The sequence below is a fragment of the Mytilus edulis genome, chromosome 3 (assembly GCF_963676685.1).
Source record: "Mytilus edulis chromosome 3, xbMytEdul2.2, whole genome shotgun sequence".
NCBI classification, from domain to species: domain Eukaryota; kingdom Metazoa; phylum Mollusca; class Bivalvia; order Mytilida; family Mytilidae; genus Mytilus; species Mytilus edulis.
The window spans coordinates 83016119-83031703 of record NC_092346.1 but is presented as its reverse complement, the minus strand read 5'-3'; positions in this window follow the sequence as shown (position 1 = coordinate 83031703).

Here is a 15585-nt window from a genome sequence, read left to right as displayed (position 1 = left end):
TCATAATTTACTATTAATGTCCTAATTCCAATAGTGATATTTTGACTACGGGTGGGTTTGCTTGGTGGTGATGGATGTTTGCATGATACGATTACCATGTCAACACCCGTTTCCGATTCGTTTGAAGTTTCATGCGATTCCATTAGCTTTGATTCGCATCTTGATTTTCCATTTCTCTGATATAACATTCTAGCATCGCTGGTTTGTGGAATGTTTATCATCCAGCATGTGTTTCCGACCACGATCTTTTCATACAGGGTTGTTGTTTATCAGGAAATTATTTGACTCAGGGTTTTAAATAGTAAAGATGAAGATGAAGTTATTCCGTCTTCAGTTTAAAACTTTTAAGGATGCTTCAATATTTTGATTAACCTTTATTGAATATCTGAGTCATTGATGCCAACTTAATATGGTGCACTTGTTACAATCCAATCCTGGTTTCTTGTATGAAGGTGACATTACCGACTTATTATGGAGTTCATCAGCAAACCGATGGGTGTCACTTTTAGAGCTGAAATCTGGCGTAAATATAAAATTCCAATCCTTGCATCTATGATAAGTTTATTTACAACCATTGTGTCGATGCCACTGCTGGTGGTGCTTTAATTCCTCGGAGGGTATCACGAGCCCAGTAGTCAGTATTTCTGTGTTGACTTGAGTTATCATTGATATGTTCATAGTTATAAATTTACTGTTAACAAAACTTTGAATTATTGAAAAACTAAGGCTTTTCTACCTCAGGAATAGATTACCTTAGCTGTATTTGGCAAAACTTTTAGGAATTTATGGTCCTCAATGCTCTTCAACTTCGTACTTTATTTTACCGTTTGTAACATATTTTATTGGAGCGTCACTGATGAGTCTTTTGTAGACGAAACGCGCGTCAGGCGTAAATATATTTTTTTTATCCTGGTATCTATGATGAGTTTATTTGTCATACCATTACAACCGTTACTTTAACAACTGTATTCACCCCATGTATTTTGGTGCAGATCATATTGATCACATTTTGATATAAGGGTTCTGATCTGTAGAGGAATGGAAGTCAACTTATGCACGGAATAAGCCAATAGGAAGATCGAAGTTCTGCCCTACAAAAAAGCATGGGAAAATATCTGCCCTATTTTTGAATTAGCACTGAAGTTCTCCCTAGCAATAGAACAACATACAGATTGATGTTCTTTCCAGCAATATAACAATAGGTCAAGAGGAGGAGCGAACTTGTGTACACAAATTGAACAGCAGAACGAATGAAGTTCTGTCGTGCAATTATAGACAACGTTTGTTGTCTTAAATTTATTACCAAGTTTAATAACTCATAAAAAAAGGTTATAATTAGGAACTCCAGACTCGCGTTTCGTATCATAAGAATCATTCGTGACATTTACAGTTAATAATACTAATTCTCAAGAGCGATTTATTTTTGCGATTTTCTGGATTAAAAAAAATAATGCGAATATTTTATCGTCGAAATATGTAACAGCTAGTTCGGTCTTCTATGATATAGCTGAATCTAAAAAAAATAACTTAATAAATCGCCGTATAGCCTGCTTAAAAAAAAGTAAAATCACAAAAATACCGAAGTCGGAGGAAAATCCAATCGGAAAATCCATAATCACATGGCAAAATCAAATGACAAAACACATCAAAAACGAATGGACAAGAACTGTCATATTCCTGACTTGGTACAGGCATTTTCAAATGTAGAAAATGGTGGATTAAACCTGGTGTTAAAGCGCTAAACCTCTCACTTTGATGACAGTCTCATCATATTCCGTTATATTTACAATGATGCGTGAACTAAACAGACATAATAAATAAAATAGTCAAAATATGGGTACAGCAGTCATCATCGTGTAACAATTTTAAAAGGAACAATTTGACAGAACACAAAAAAATCTATCTACAAACACATTCATTGATTCGCGTGTCTGACGTCAGAAAATTTCATACGTCTCATATATTTGTCGTTCAATGTATATACAAACAATTTAAAAATTTCACATGGGCAATGTTAGCATACGTACAGGGTTAAAAAATCAAAAGTATGTAAGAATTATTTTCAGAAATAGACCGAGATTTAAAATAGTCCAAAAGTTATATAGAATTTATAAGAATCCACAAATAGTTCATTCCACTACGAGATTGAATAATTTTGACGTTTGTGGTTCAACGTATTTTCTAATTCTTAATAGAAACAATATCATACTGACGGGATGTTTTAAAGAACAGAGTCACGTTATAAGAACTAAAGAAACACAAAAAGTCGCATATACAAAATACACCAGCAAGAAAGGACCTAAATGCTAAATAATGTATCATTGAAAATGTAGTAATCAATTGAAGAAGAAAGTACATGTTTGTACATGCAAAATTTGGTTAAAATCTTTTTACGTTATTTAATTTGTAATATTGTACATAATACCTTTTTATATACCTCAGTTTTATATTAATAAGAATTAAAATGTGCTTTGTTATTAAATGCAATATCAGTATTTAGTTCAAATATATAATCTTAAATTAATCCTAATTCTAATGACGTCATTTTTTCGTCATTTTTCATTTTTTGATGCTCTGTTTTACTAATTCTAATGACGTCATTTTTTCGTCATTTTTCAGTTTCAAATAGGACGTCACTTGGCGTAGAGGTTTAAACGTATTCGGATGTGTCTACTTTTGTGTTTCAAATGTCTGGTTATGTAAATGTATTTCAGTTGTTTCCTGTAATTAGTTAATACTTCAGCTTTATCATGTACATCTTTTGAATATTCATTTTATTAAATTTACTGTTTGCAAAAGTATAAATTACTCTAAATTATAGGGATTTTCTGGTAACTTAACGGAAAGCCCTTGCCGTTTTTGGCACAACCTTTTTGATCTTTTGGTCCTCGATGCTGTTCAACTTTGTACTCGTTTCGGCTTTCAAACTTTTGTATCTGTGCGTCACACATAGGTCTTGTGTGGACAAAATACACTTCTGGCGTATTAAAATTTTGAACTTGTTGCCTTTTGTTGGCTGTTGTTCGTGTGATTCTTTATCAATTGTGTTCTCCAATTTATTTATATTGTAGTCCTGTGTTGTCATTTTGATGTTATATTTCACATGGCCATAAAAGTGCGAGGTTTGGCATGCCACAAAACCAGGTTCAACCCACCATTTTTACCTTTAAAAATGCCCTGTACCAAGTCAGGAATATGGTCATTGTTATATTATAGTTCGTTTCTGTGTGTATTACATTATAACGTTGTGTCGTTTGTTTTCTCTTATTTTTGAGTGTAAATTCACATTGCGATAAGACGTGTCACGGTACTTGTCTATCCCAAATTCATGTATTTGGTTTTGATGTTATATATATATGTTATATTTGTTATTCTCGTGGGATTTTGTCTATATGTGTTACATTTTAGTGTTATGTCGTTGTTCTCCTCTTATATTTAATGCGTTTCCCTCGGTTTTAGTTTGTTATCCCGATTTTGTTTTTTGTCCATGGATTTATGAGTTTTGAACAGCGGTATACTACTGTTGCCTTTATTTATTTCATTTATATTAACAATGGCATCACTGGTTCTAAACATTCCAGAACATCAAACTCTGTAATAAAATTGAAAGCTGAGTGATAAACAGAGCTTGTATACCCCACAATCTCCTTATCTTTACACTAATACTTTCCTGAATATATGTAACAAAGTTTATGTTCTGCCATCTGAGATCCTATAAAATATGGATGAACAAATGATTAAAATATGTATTATATTAGAATACTGTGAATGTTTTCGTTGTGTAGGATGCGTCGATGTTACATAATGCCTATCCCATATCTAACGTTATGGCAAAATTATTATTTCTCTATGAGGAAAGTCAATTTTATTCCGATAACATTACGAATTACAAGGCAATATTTGAGAAAGTAAAAGATGTTTAATTGAGATTTTGCCAGTCAGTGGTCAGTGGTTAAAACATATTGCAAATCTTAGAAACCTACTAAATTTATAGTAATAAAATAATTTACTACCTTGCAAAAAAACAAAAATGAGAATGTGAAGTGAGGACAACCCAACACGAACAAACTAGTGAAGACAACTAAATAACGCGGTACACATTAGTATTTAAAGCAGTTAATTTAAGATGGGAGATATCACGAAGAGGCCACTAAAACAGAAAACATTTTGAGGAACTATATGTTTTATAAAATGCCTGAAATATATTTTTTTAAGAGATAAAATCATCATACATAATACTAAAAGTTAAACGCATCGATTGAAGAAAAAATTGACGATCAATTAATTCTTTGTATGATTTTATCATAAAAACTAAAAACGTAATTTATAATAAGGCATTAAAACCCAGGCGATTTAAAATGAAAATAGTATGACATATAAAGGCGTACACAGCTAATGTCATCATTGTTGGGGACACTTATCATTTCATCGATTACAAAACTATTTAATCGTACATTTCATCATTTTGAAAAATTAAATACATGTGATGTATTCATATCAAAAATTAATCTCCAATACCTACACATTTAAAGATTTAGTTTAAAATAGAAGATATCAAGAAGATGCCAGTAAAATAGAAAAAATCTATTTTATGTAAAATGGCTGAGATATGATTTTTTAAGAGATTTTTTTTTTACATTTTTTTGTATTTTAACCGACATGTGTGTTAATGATGTATGTACATTTTTTTTTATATAATTGCTATAAATGAGCTGGTAGACCCTAGCACAACCTGGTATATTACTTCCACATAACAGGTGTAATTGAAAAAGGTGATTGAACTGAATAGCACATCATCTAAATGATTAAAAAAAGTTACCAAATAAATAAAAGGTCACATATGGATAACTATGCCATAGGCTTATAAATAAGAGGAACTGTCTAGATAGGACTGACATATTTTCAATACATTAGTGTTTAGAATTTCTTCGATGTATATGTTATACATCCTGCAAATTGATTTAACATCAACACAAAATTTCGGATCACCACATTTTTATGTGTATGTCCTAAGCAAGGAAGCTGTAATCTATTCGTTGTCGTTGGTTGTTATCTGTAGTATTTTGGGTTCTGGTGGATGGTTGCAGAATAATTCAGACCATTTTCTCCTTTGGATTGTTTCAAATTTTGTCAAAACAAGGCTTTTTATAGCTTACGATATGGTGTTCATGTTGTTAATTGTTGAAGGCTATGCAGATTTACCTTTTTAAAACTATTTATGTCTGCGCGTCACTGATGAGTCTTATGTGGACGAAACACGCGTCTTGCGTATCAAATCATATGCTTTGTACCTTTGATAACTATGAATAATTGTCTTGTATGCCTTCATACATTATCTCCTTATTCTATAGGGTTAGTTTAAAGAAAAAACTGACCAAGGTATATTTTACATAAAGATAAATAAAGTCACTGTTTTATTAGTCACGATGGTTGATAAAAAGTAAATTGTATACAATGAAAGCACCAAACAAAAACTTCATGAAAGTCATGAGAAAATTATAATGGATTAAATTGATTGTTGAAGGTTACACAAATAGGAAATATACAAACAACCTTTTTTGCCAATGAGACAGCTATCTACTAGCTACCATCGGACGTGAATTGAACCATTTTGATACTAATAGTTTACTTTTGAAAAGTCAGTATGAGAAAGAACTGTAAAAATAGTAATGATACTTGTTTATATTATGTATTGTCAAATAAATGTACTAACATACTGCATTTGTTGCATACATGTACAATACGGCGTTTAGATAACGGATATTAACCCTTTAACATTCAAGAATTTTTTACCTTTTCTTCCCGAATAAAGGATATCTGTTTTCAATCAATTGCACATTTCGATAAAAAGCTCACTCAAAGGACAAGTTAGACTCATCTGATAGATAATTGACCAAGGTTGCAGGAAAACTTGATTTAAGGAAAATAATTTCTTACGTTGGTCACGTGATATCCCTCAAAAGTCACGTGACATGCTGAATTAAAGTGACAAAAATGTACAATTCAAGCGGAAAAGCGGTTTTACAGACATTTAGTGACAAAAATAGAACATAGTTTTAGTGTTAAATTAATGCATGAAGACTTTCGGAAACGTTATCGGTGAAAACTTTATACAGAAAGATGCAAAACTTGTCTGATTGGTAGAAATATCAAGACTCGAAACACCGAAAAATAGTGGATTTTTTGAGAATTTTTGTCATAGTCAAATAAATGGCCCAAGTTTATGTTAAAGATGTACTATTCATAACTGATTAAAGAATAAGCCTTTAGGAAAGAATTTTGAGTAAATTTTGAATGAAAATCTGGTATTTTTGAGTGCCTAGGCTAAGAATGTAACAAAAACAGAGAGAGGGGAGAAAAAGGGGGGGGGGGGCGGATTTTTTCTTTTTGATGTAAATCATGTATTTCAGTTGTCTTAATTGAAATTGAAAGTAAAGTTAAGTTAAGTTAAGTTAAGTTAAGTTAAGTTATATTTAATATAGGAATTTATTTTTTCATCCTCCGGCAGTGAGGTTTGAACAGTTAAGTTAAGTTACATTTAATAAGTTAAGTAAAGTTAAGTTATATTTAATATAGGAATTTATTTTTTCATCCTCCGGCAGTGAGGTTTGAACAGTTAAGTTAAGTTACATTTAATATAGGAATTTATTTTTTCATCCTCCGGCAGTGAGGTTTGAACACGCGATCATCCGGGTGTAAGACTGTGCATCTTTCCACTGAGCCACAGAAACTATTGAGAGACTTATGAAATTTAAGCATATAAGTCACCTTCTCTGTTAGACTAGAAATTAATTTTGGGAGAACATAATCAAACTTCGTTTTCTTAAGCATTTGTTAAGAAGCTATTTTTTGAAAATTATTATTTTTTTAAGCAAATTTGTAAGAAAGTTATTCAGAAATGTTCGTTTTTTCGTCTATATGTCACTGTTTCTATACCTTAGCGATGCGATATCCAACACCCTCATAACCAGACACTAAGGAAACAAAGATTTGTTATTGCTATTCCGACTTGGCTAACAATTCTTAACACATTTTAGATGTTCTCATCTCTTTTACTATAAAAACTGACAAAAGAAAACATGAAAATTCCTTGTAATTTGAGTTTGTTTCAGTGTTGATACTCTATGAATCAGATTTTTTGTATGTGTATGAGTTTTACTTACAGTTTTGATAGTATTCTTGTAAATGATCACGGCACAGTTATCAAAATTGTCATTTTAAAACAAAGAACAGCAACAATTTGTCTTGTGACATTTTGTGAACATATTCTATTTAAAAATAGAAATAAAACAGTTTTCCTCCAAAAAAATCTTGTCAATATAGAACAAATTGACATAATGCATTGTATTTTGTTGGTTTCAGACACCAAAAATCAAGTTGGTGGTATACTGATCTTCAATTTGAGCCCCCAACCGCATATGTACGTCAAAAATTGTCAACGATACAAAACTTCATGCAAACTACTCCGCCACAAATTTTGCTTAACGGTCAAATTGACCGGTAGGAACGTTAAAGGGTTAAAGAAAGGAAATACGAAAGTTGTGTTAAATAATAGACTCAAAAATTCAAATGATACCGTTTGGTTATCAAACAGTTTTCAAATACACATTTAGACAATCTATTTTTGTCCATCTGATGAGTTAAGCCTTTTTCAACTGATTTTTATAGTTCGTTCTTATGTTGTACTGTTATACCACTGTCCCAGGTTAGGGGGAGGGTTTAGATCCCGTTAACATGTTAACCCCGCCACATTATTTATGTATGTGCCTGTCCCAAGTCAGGAGTCTGTAATTCAGTGGTTGTCGTTTGTTTATGTGTTACATACTTGTTTTTCGTTCATTTTTTTTACATAAATAAGGCCGTTAGTTTTCTCGTTTGAATTGTTTTACATTGTCTTATCGGGGCCTATTATAGCTGACTATGTGGTATGGGCTTTGCTCATTGTTGAAGACCGTACGGTGACAAAAAGTTGTTAATGTCTCTGTCATTTTGGTCTTTTGTGGATAGTTGTCTCATTGGCAATCATACCACATCTTCTTTTTTATATAGAAAGCAATTTGGTAATAGACAAGATACAACAACAATGTCGTCAATACAATCCACAATGATTGTCACTAAATATATGAATACTATCCTCAAGCATAAGTCTTCTCTTGTAAAAATGTTCTTTTGCTTACAGGAAGTATATAATACATGTTTTTATTTTTATTTATTTTTTTTTAACGTGGGAACTGACATTTGACAGGAAGCCATATAAATACAATTAATGTATTAGGATAGTAAGTCTTCGTTTTTGATAATGACGTATCTCACTAGAGGTACATAACTTTTGGAGCTATGCAGGTTCAAGGATTGTTTTAGAGGTTTCTTTTTATTCAAAAGAGAGACAAAAATCGACATTTAAGAAAAAATTAAGTGGAATTGATAGTTTAGGTAGGTCTTGGTATATGAATATGGTAGTGTTTCGAATATTTACCTATCTGCATGCATTTAGAACTCGTTGAAATATCTATAATAAACACTTCTATTTATTGATATTGACATATTACTGAAATAACTACTCACAAAACTTATAAATTTTCGAAATTTTAAGGATGTTCTACCCAAGAAATAGATTACCTCAATTGTATCTGATAAACCTTTTTGGTCTTCAATGCTCTGCAACTTTGTACTTTATTTGATCTTTTTACTATTTTGATTCGCGAGTCAATGGTGTTTTGTTTTGTTGACGAAAAGCTCGTTTGGTGTTCATAATTGTACATATCTATAAGCCTGGTATCTTCTGTTTACTCCTTGGTTTTGATTGTTATTGTCTTTAAAGAAATATTGTTTTTAATTTAATAAAAATTTATATCTGTGGTGTTTTTTTTTTTTGTTTTTTTTTTTTTTTATATATATATGATATATTTGATACAATGCATTTAAAATGTGTAAAATATATCTATAAATTCATTAAAACTACGCAAAAAAGCGGTACCTTACAGTATTCTTTCATTTTAGATTTCTGCTTATATTCTTCCTTGGAATTTTGATTTGAAATAACGTTTTACAACTTTAAACATTGTCACTTTTTTGAAGTCGAAATATTAGGTGTTTACTCTATTCGATCTCAGCCTTTTAATATATAAAGTATAATTGATGTCTTAAAGATATCCATTACAAACGACGTTTCGCTAGTTTTGTCATTTTGGCGTTTTTCTTCTTTTACAAATTGAGACGTATTGTTTACATTAAAAAAAAAGGTAACCGCAAATACATGTATGTGTAAACAAAATTCTGCAGACGGATTTTCGTAAAACCGCCTTTTAATTTTAAAAATTAAAGAGAAAAAAAATATCTCAAATTTTATACGTCTGATCGAAACGTTTTTAGTCATCTCTCGGAGTACGTAAAACAATTTATCGAGTTCCGAACGGATTAAAATCATTATTAACATCCTAAATATTGCCAAATTACAAACATGTATTTCACTTTCTCTATTACCTCGTGAAGCGTTTAGGTGAAGAAAAAAAAAAGATGAAGTCTGAGCTCCGACAGCAATATCTATCTGACAAAAAAAACCCGGACAAACTTTTCAATAATCATTTTCATCAAAACATACTTTAAAAAGTAGTGCAGGTATGGTAGCTTTAAAATGATTGTTATGTTTTACTGTGCAGAGGAATTTTGCCTCGTAAGTTTATTTAAACATAGTAAATATTAATTATAATCTAACAAAATGTTCAATGATAGTCAAACTGATTTACGATACGATATTCTCGCGACATTTAGGGAACTGTCATGGATAAAAGAAATCATTTAAGGAACAAGCCACAAACATAAGTGATAGTCGCTGTATTCGGAATTTATTACAAATGTCCAGAAATCAATATTACAATTAACTTCAAATTACAAAGGTTCATGTCATAGATTTCTATAAGATAATGTTAGAAACTGCGATACGTTAAACTGTTATAAAAAATCGAAAAAAATAAAGCGTTTATCACATTTATTGTCTGAAATATTGTTGAATACATTCTTTTATGTAATTGGTGAAAATCTTTCTAAATTTTATCAAATTACCAAAATCAATCCATAACTCTTTTTTTGTTTTTAGATATGCTGTTGCTACATAACTTTCTGTTTTATTTACAGACAATTACCTTAGAGCCATCCATTTCGTTTCTCATGTATTAATCAATTTGATATGGGCATGGTGGTAAAAGAAACCCTGCAAAAGATGTTGTTGTCCATTCGTTTGATGTGTTATATCATTTGATTATGACATATGATTAGGGGCCTTTCGTTTTGAATTTTCCTAGGGATGTTCAGTATTTTTGTTGTTTTACTTTTAACGGCTTTACAAAGCTTCAACGTTATAATTTTTTCGACGTATACATTTTCACATAATATCACATTGACTGATGTATGTATACCAAATACTCTGATCGCTGATCCTATACTTACTAAACATCGTACAACGGATATGTATGTGGCAAAAGAGTATCGATGTTCAAGAACAATCTGGACTAGAATAAGATAAGGGAGTTTTTAAAAATGATAATGACCATTTAGTGATAGATCTAATGTACATTCAACACAAACTATTTAAAAGATTTGCTGTCAATCATATTCAAGAAATTAACAGGTCACTGAATTATTTTTTTTCAATCAATTTCCAGCTAAATCTCAACGTCCAAAAATTTAATGCAACATTTTACCAAAATCAATAAAATGTGTAGCTGCATAAAAGTATGACTTTTACCTCAACGATTGAATACTGTGCAGCTTGTCTTCTTAGAGAGTTGTACATTCACTATACTTCGGACGTGTTTTTTTCTAAAATGATTATTCACCATGGAATATGTTATTTAATGCGGTTAAATCTTTGGTTACCCTCACAAAGAAAAGTATCAAGTATGAATAATAATGGATGATCTTAGGTCGTTCAGTGCAAATTATTGATGAAATATGTAGTACAATGATATTTACTTTTATAAATTAGCAGTTGATAGAATATGATAGACCAAATCCATTTAGATTTAAAATGTCTTTCCAGTTATAATCCAATTGTAATGCCGCTGGTCTTTTAAAAAGTCCGAGTAGAACATTGCAATCAATAAACTGTTATGAGCTGTCAGATAAATTATTTTATCGAAGGTTTGTTTATAAAAAGAAAGAAAAGTTACCAATGAAAAAAACGTATTATTGTGTATGCAAATGACGAAACCTTTTTCAAGGTTATTTTCGACTGAAGAGTACAGTTTTGCATAATACATTCGTCTCCAATGGGGTTGTTGCCTTTTTGACACATTCATAAATCCATTATAAATTCTTTAAAATCAACAAGGGTAACAGGGATTTACATTTGTACCTAACTTGAATTCTCAATGCACGATTTCAAATTTTTACTTTTGAAGTATTTGCAACAGTCGTTCCGAATGAAAATTAAGGAATAAGGACAATAACATGAACAATTACAGTTTTTAGGTATATACAATGTACATGCACAGTGCATATTCTAAGCGTCGTATCCTCTCCAGTAGTCTTATCAGCGGCGCTCAAATAAAAATAAAAGAAAGACCAAAATTAAAGATTGCGATGTTGAACAGCTGTCAGCCTGAATTAACTTTAAATAAAGGCACCAGTAGTATACCGCTGTTCAAAACTCGTAAATCGATGGGAAAAAAAATCGGGGTAACAAACTAAAACTGAGGGAAACACATTGAATATAAGAGGAGAACAACGACACAATATTAAAATGTAACACACACAGAAACGGACTAAGCATTAGACAAAATCCGATGAGAATAACAAATATAACATCAAAACCATATTTGTAAATGTTCCATTCACAACTTATTGTAATTAAAAACTTTGATTACTTGTTACTTATATATACAATGTGGCGTAATGAAAAAGTATATCAAAACTACAAAATTCAAAAATCTTTTCAAATGAAAATTAGTAAAAACTTTGTAAATTTTTCTGAATACAATTTCATTCATAAATGTATTGAATATTCAATAATCACCATATTTGCCTGAATCAACTTTTTATTTATCTTGACTTAAATTGTAACATCTGTTCATTTAGGTAACTTCTATGTTAAATAACTAAACGTTTTTTTTTTAGATTAGGATTTATATTGAGAATGCACGTTAAATTGGGAAAGTAAGTTAAACAAAAGTCAGTTAACAAATACTTTATTTCATTATGATATCAACATCACTAAATTCAACGATTGATTGTAGAAAGAACATTTGAAAATAAAAATAAAAATAGTCATTTGAAAATATAAATGGAAATAGTCATTTGAAAAATTACATATGTTTTCTTGCAAGTTATGTCTTACAAACGACTCTCTTTATTAAGATCTGATCATGTCAACTGACGTAAATCAGTACTTTGACAAATTTTGAACGAAAAGAGTTCAAAGCAATTATACTATTGTTTTACAGGAGACGTATTCATATTTTACAGTCACCGACATAAGTTGAATTTCATATTTCAAACATTTATATACAATATGGATGAACCACCATTTGTGTTATTTTACTCCTCCTTTTACTTGCACTTTAAAGTTTTCTTAACTTAATAAAAGTACTTTAAAACAAATACACTTTATCATAAAAAAATATGCAGCAACAACAAACCCTACATTTGTAACTGTTGTAGATAAAGAATTAAATATCACCAACAAGCATTAATAATTCTTCCGTCATAAATAAAGGCAACAGTAGTATACCGCTGTTCGAAATTCATAAATCGATTGAGAAAAAAAACAAACCCGAGTTACAAAATAAAATTGAGGGAAAGGCATCAAATATAAGAGGAAAACTACGACACAACAGAAACACAACATTAAAATGTAACATACACAGAAACGAGCAAAAATATAACAATGGTCGTTTTTCTGACTTGGTACAGGACATTTTAAGAACAAAAATGGTGGGTTCAACCTGGTTTTGTTGCATGCCAAACCTCCTGCTTTAATGTCAATGTTTAATATATCATTTAAATGACAACATTATTAGACAGGATTACAATAAAAATAAATGGGAGAAAATATAGGACAGAGAAACACACGAATAAAAGTTAAAAAAAGGTATCAGGTTTAAAGTTTAGTAGTTTAAAATAAAACGTTTCTATTTGTTTATATACAAAAGTGTATATACACCTGGGATCTGACAGTGGACAGTGAGATATATACATACGATTGAATAAGGATAGATTTTTTTGATTTTTATAAAGACTTAGCTCAGTAGCGGAATACAATTTTTTGGGAATATGCAGACACATAGATTGAATCGGTTTCATTTAAGAGGCTGTCCAAGTAAATATCAGGCAAATCCTATGATACAGGTGGTACAACATAACTTTTTTCCCACTGAATATTTGGCTCCAATGCAATATTTATATCATACAAAGGATATATATGTCAAAGATATTTTTGAATCAACAGTGGATGGCTCAGAAAATCGATTCAGTTTGTTCAAAATGAAGAGTTATCTCCCCTTTTCAGTGAATTTTCAGTGCTTTCTATGTATTTTTTTTTCTCTTTATTTGTTGCAGTTAATAAAAAAACAAAATTTAACTTTGTGAAAGAATGAATTTGTTATATGAAATAGATGAAAAAATTACTGCCTGGTTTTTCCATGGACACCCTCTTAAAGTGATAGATACAAGCCACGAAAGAAGTCATGAAAGTTTGAATAAAAACAAATCGAAGTTTGAATAAACATAACTCATACATGATCTTAACCTGTATATTACAATTTGCATGCAAAATTATTGACTGTCCCGAATGAAACAACCCTTTTTGACAATATCTCACAGATGTATCAGTGGCTGTGATTTTTGAAAGAAAACAGACTTATAAGTGTGAACGCCAGACAATCGCTTCAGTGGAGCTCGAGTATTAAGTATCCACAGACCAAATCAAATTGAAAAACATTATGAGGACCTCAAAATTCAAACAGCTATACGAGTCCACATGTTCAATTGAAAGATTGACTACATCTTTTCATAAAACAGAGGTTTTTTTCTGCAAAAATTAGATTCGTAGGCAAGATATTTATTGATTTTGATTAAAAAAAATATGTCAATAAACATAACGTATTCAAATATGTACTAATTATGCACCCCTACTGGTCGACTTGTTGTTGTAATCATATAAAGCATAAATTCATAGAGAGCAATCTTAACCGCTAACGATAAAAACAAAAAAGAAACTTTTAAATTCCTTTAATTAGAGTTTAGGTATGTTGAGAATGTTCCACAATAACTCACATTTAAGTAAGTGCTTGAAACACATATATTCAAGCGAACTTGAAATAAAAGCTTCGACCGGATACGATGGTCTGCTTCAAATTTTCATCATTTCGTCGACATTGACACAAATAGACGCCTTTAAACTAGTGGTGTCAACGGTTAACCGTTTGAACGACCGAATACCGAATACCAAAAACGCTAACCGGTTAACCGGATTTTTTTTTGTCCAGTATATTGATTGCTATTGCTAATCAAAAAATATAAAGTTAATTGAATGAATGAATCTTTATTGTATTAGCAACAACATTGATTTAGCATAATACAAAGTATATACATGTATGACAGAATACAGGGAACAATTAAATAAATTAAATATTTAGAGATAACTTATAACAATATGAATTACATATTATAACTGGTCTATCAGGTCGGGGCAAGATCTTAATGAAACACAATTAGTATACATGATTATAACAGAATTTTTAAATAAGTAATACGATTAAATTTTACGATTTACTTCATTTTTTCATTTTTTTATCTAATATTGTGTAGACCTACATCCGAATGTGCAATCTCTGTCGTGCATACTTTAAACGAAATGCTAACTCAAAAATTGTTAAATGCAAAACAATGTGAGTGTAATCAATGTATACTTGATATTACGAGTAACATGCTTAACCATTTCAAATTGAAACACTCCACATTATTTTCAAAGACAACAAGGGAAAGTGAAAGAATCATCAGTTTCAGACAATATTGAATTCTACGAGATAAAGAAGGTTTTTTTTCAATCTGAAGTTAGTACAATCGCCACAGTTGTATTTGATTATTAAAAGTCAAACTTCCAGGAATCTTTATAGACAAGCCTTATAAAACCAAACGACAAACTTCAATTCATCGTATTATAAAAACGTAAATGTATGACTTGGATGGAAGGCTGTCACATTGACACTCATACCACATCTTCTTATATCTATGTGTAGGGTATTATAGATAAGGCCTTTACACATCAACTTAAAATATCGGTTAACCGGTTAATCGGTCGAACGATTATCCGAGTAACCGGTTAGGCAAAAGTGAACGATTTGACATTACTACTTTAAACTATTATATATGACACAAGTGATGATTTGAATTCCATGAGCGTCAATTTTCCATTCCTCAGCAGTAACATACCATATGCCTCATCTAGTATCATATATACATTTCTCGATTAATATGTTACGTTTGTGTATGTCCACATTAAACGGACTTCCTTTGCACTTGATACAAATTACTCCAACAAATTTAAGAGTGAAAGAGACTGAAATATTCACTAAATATTTGTTACAG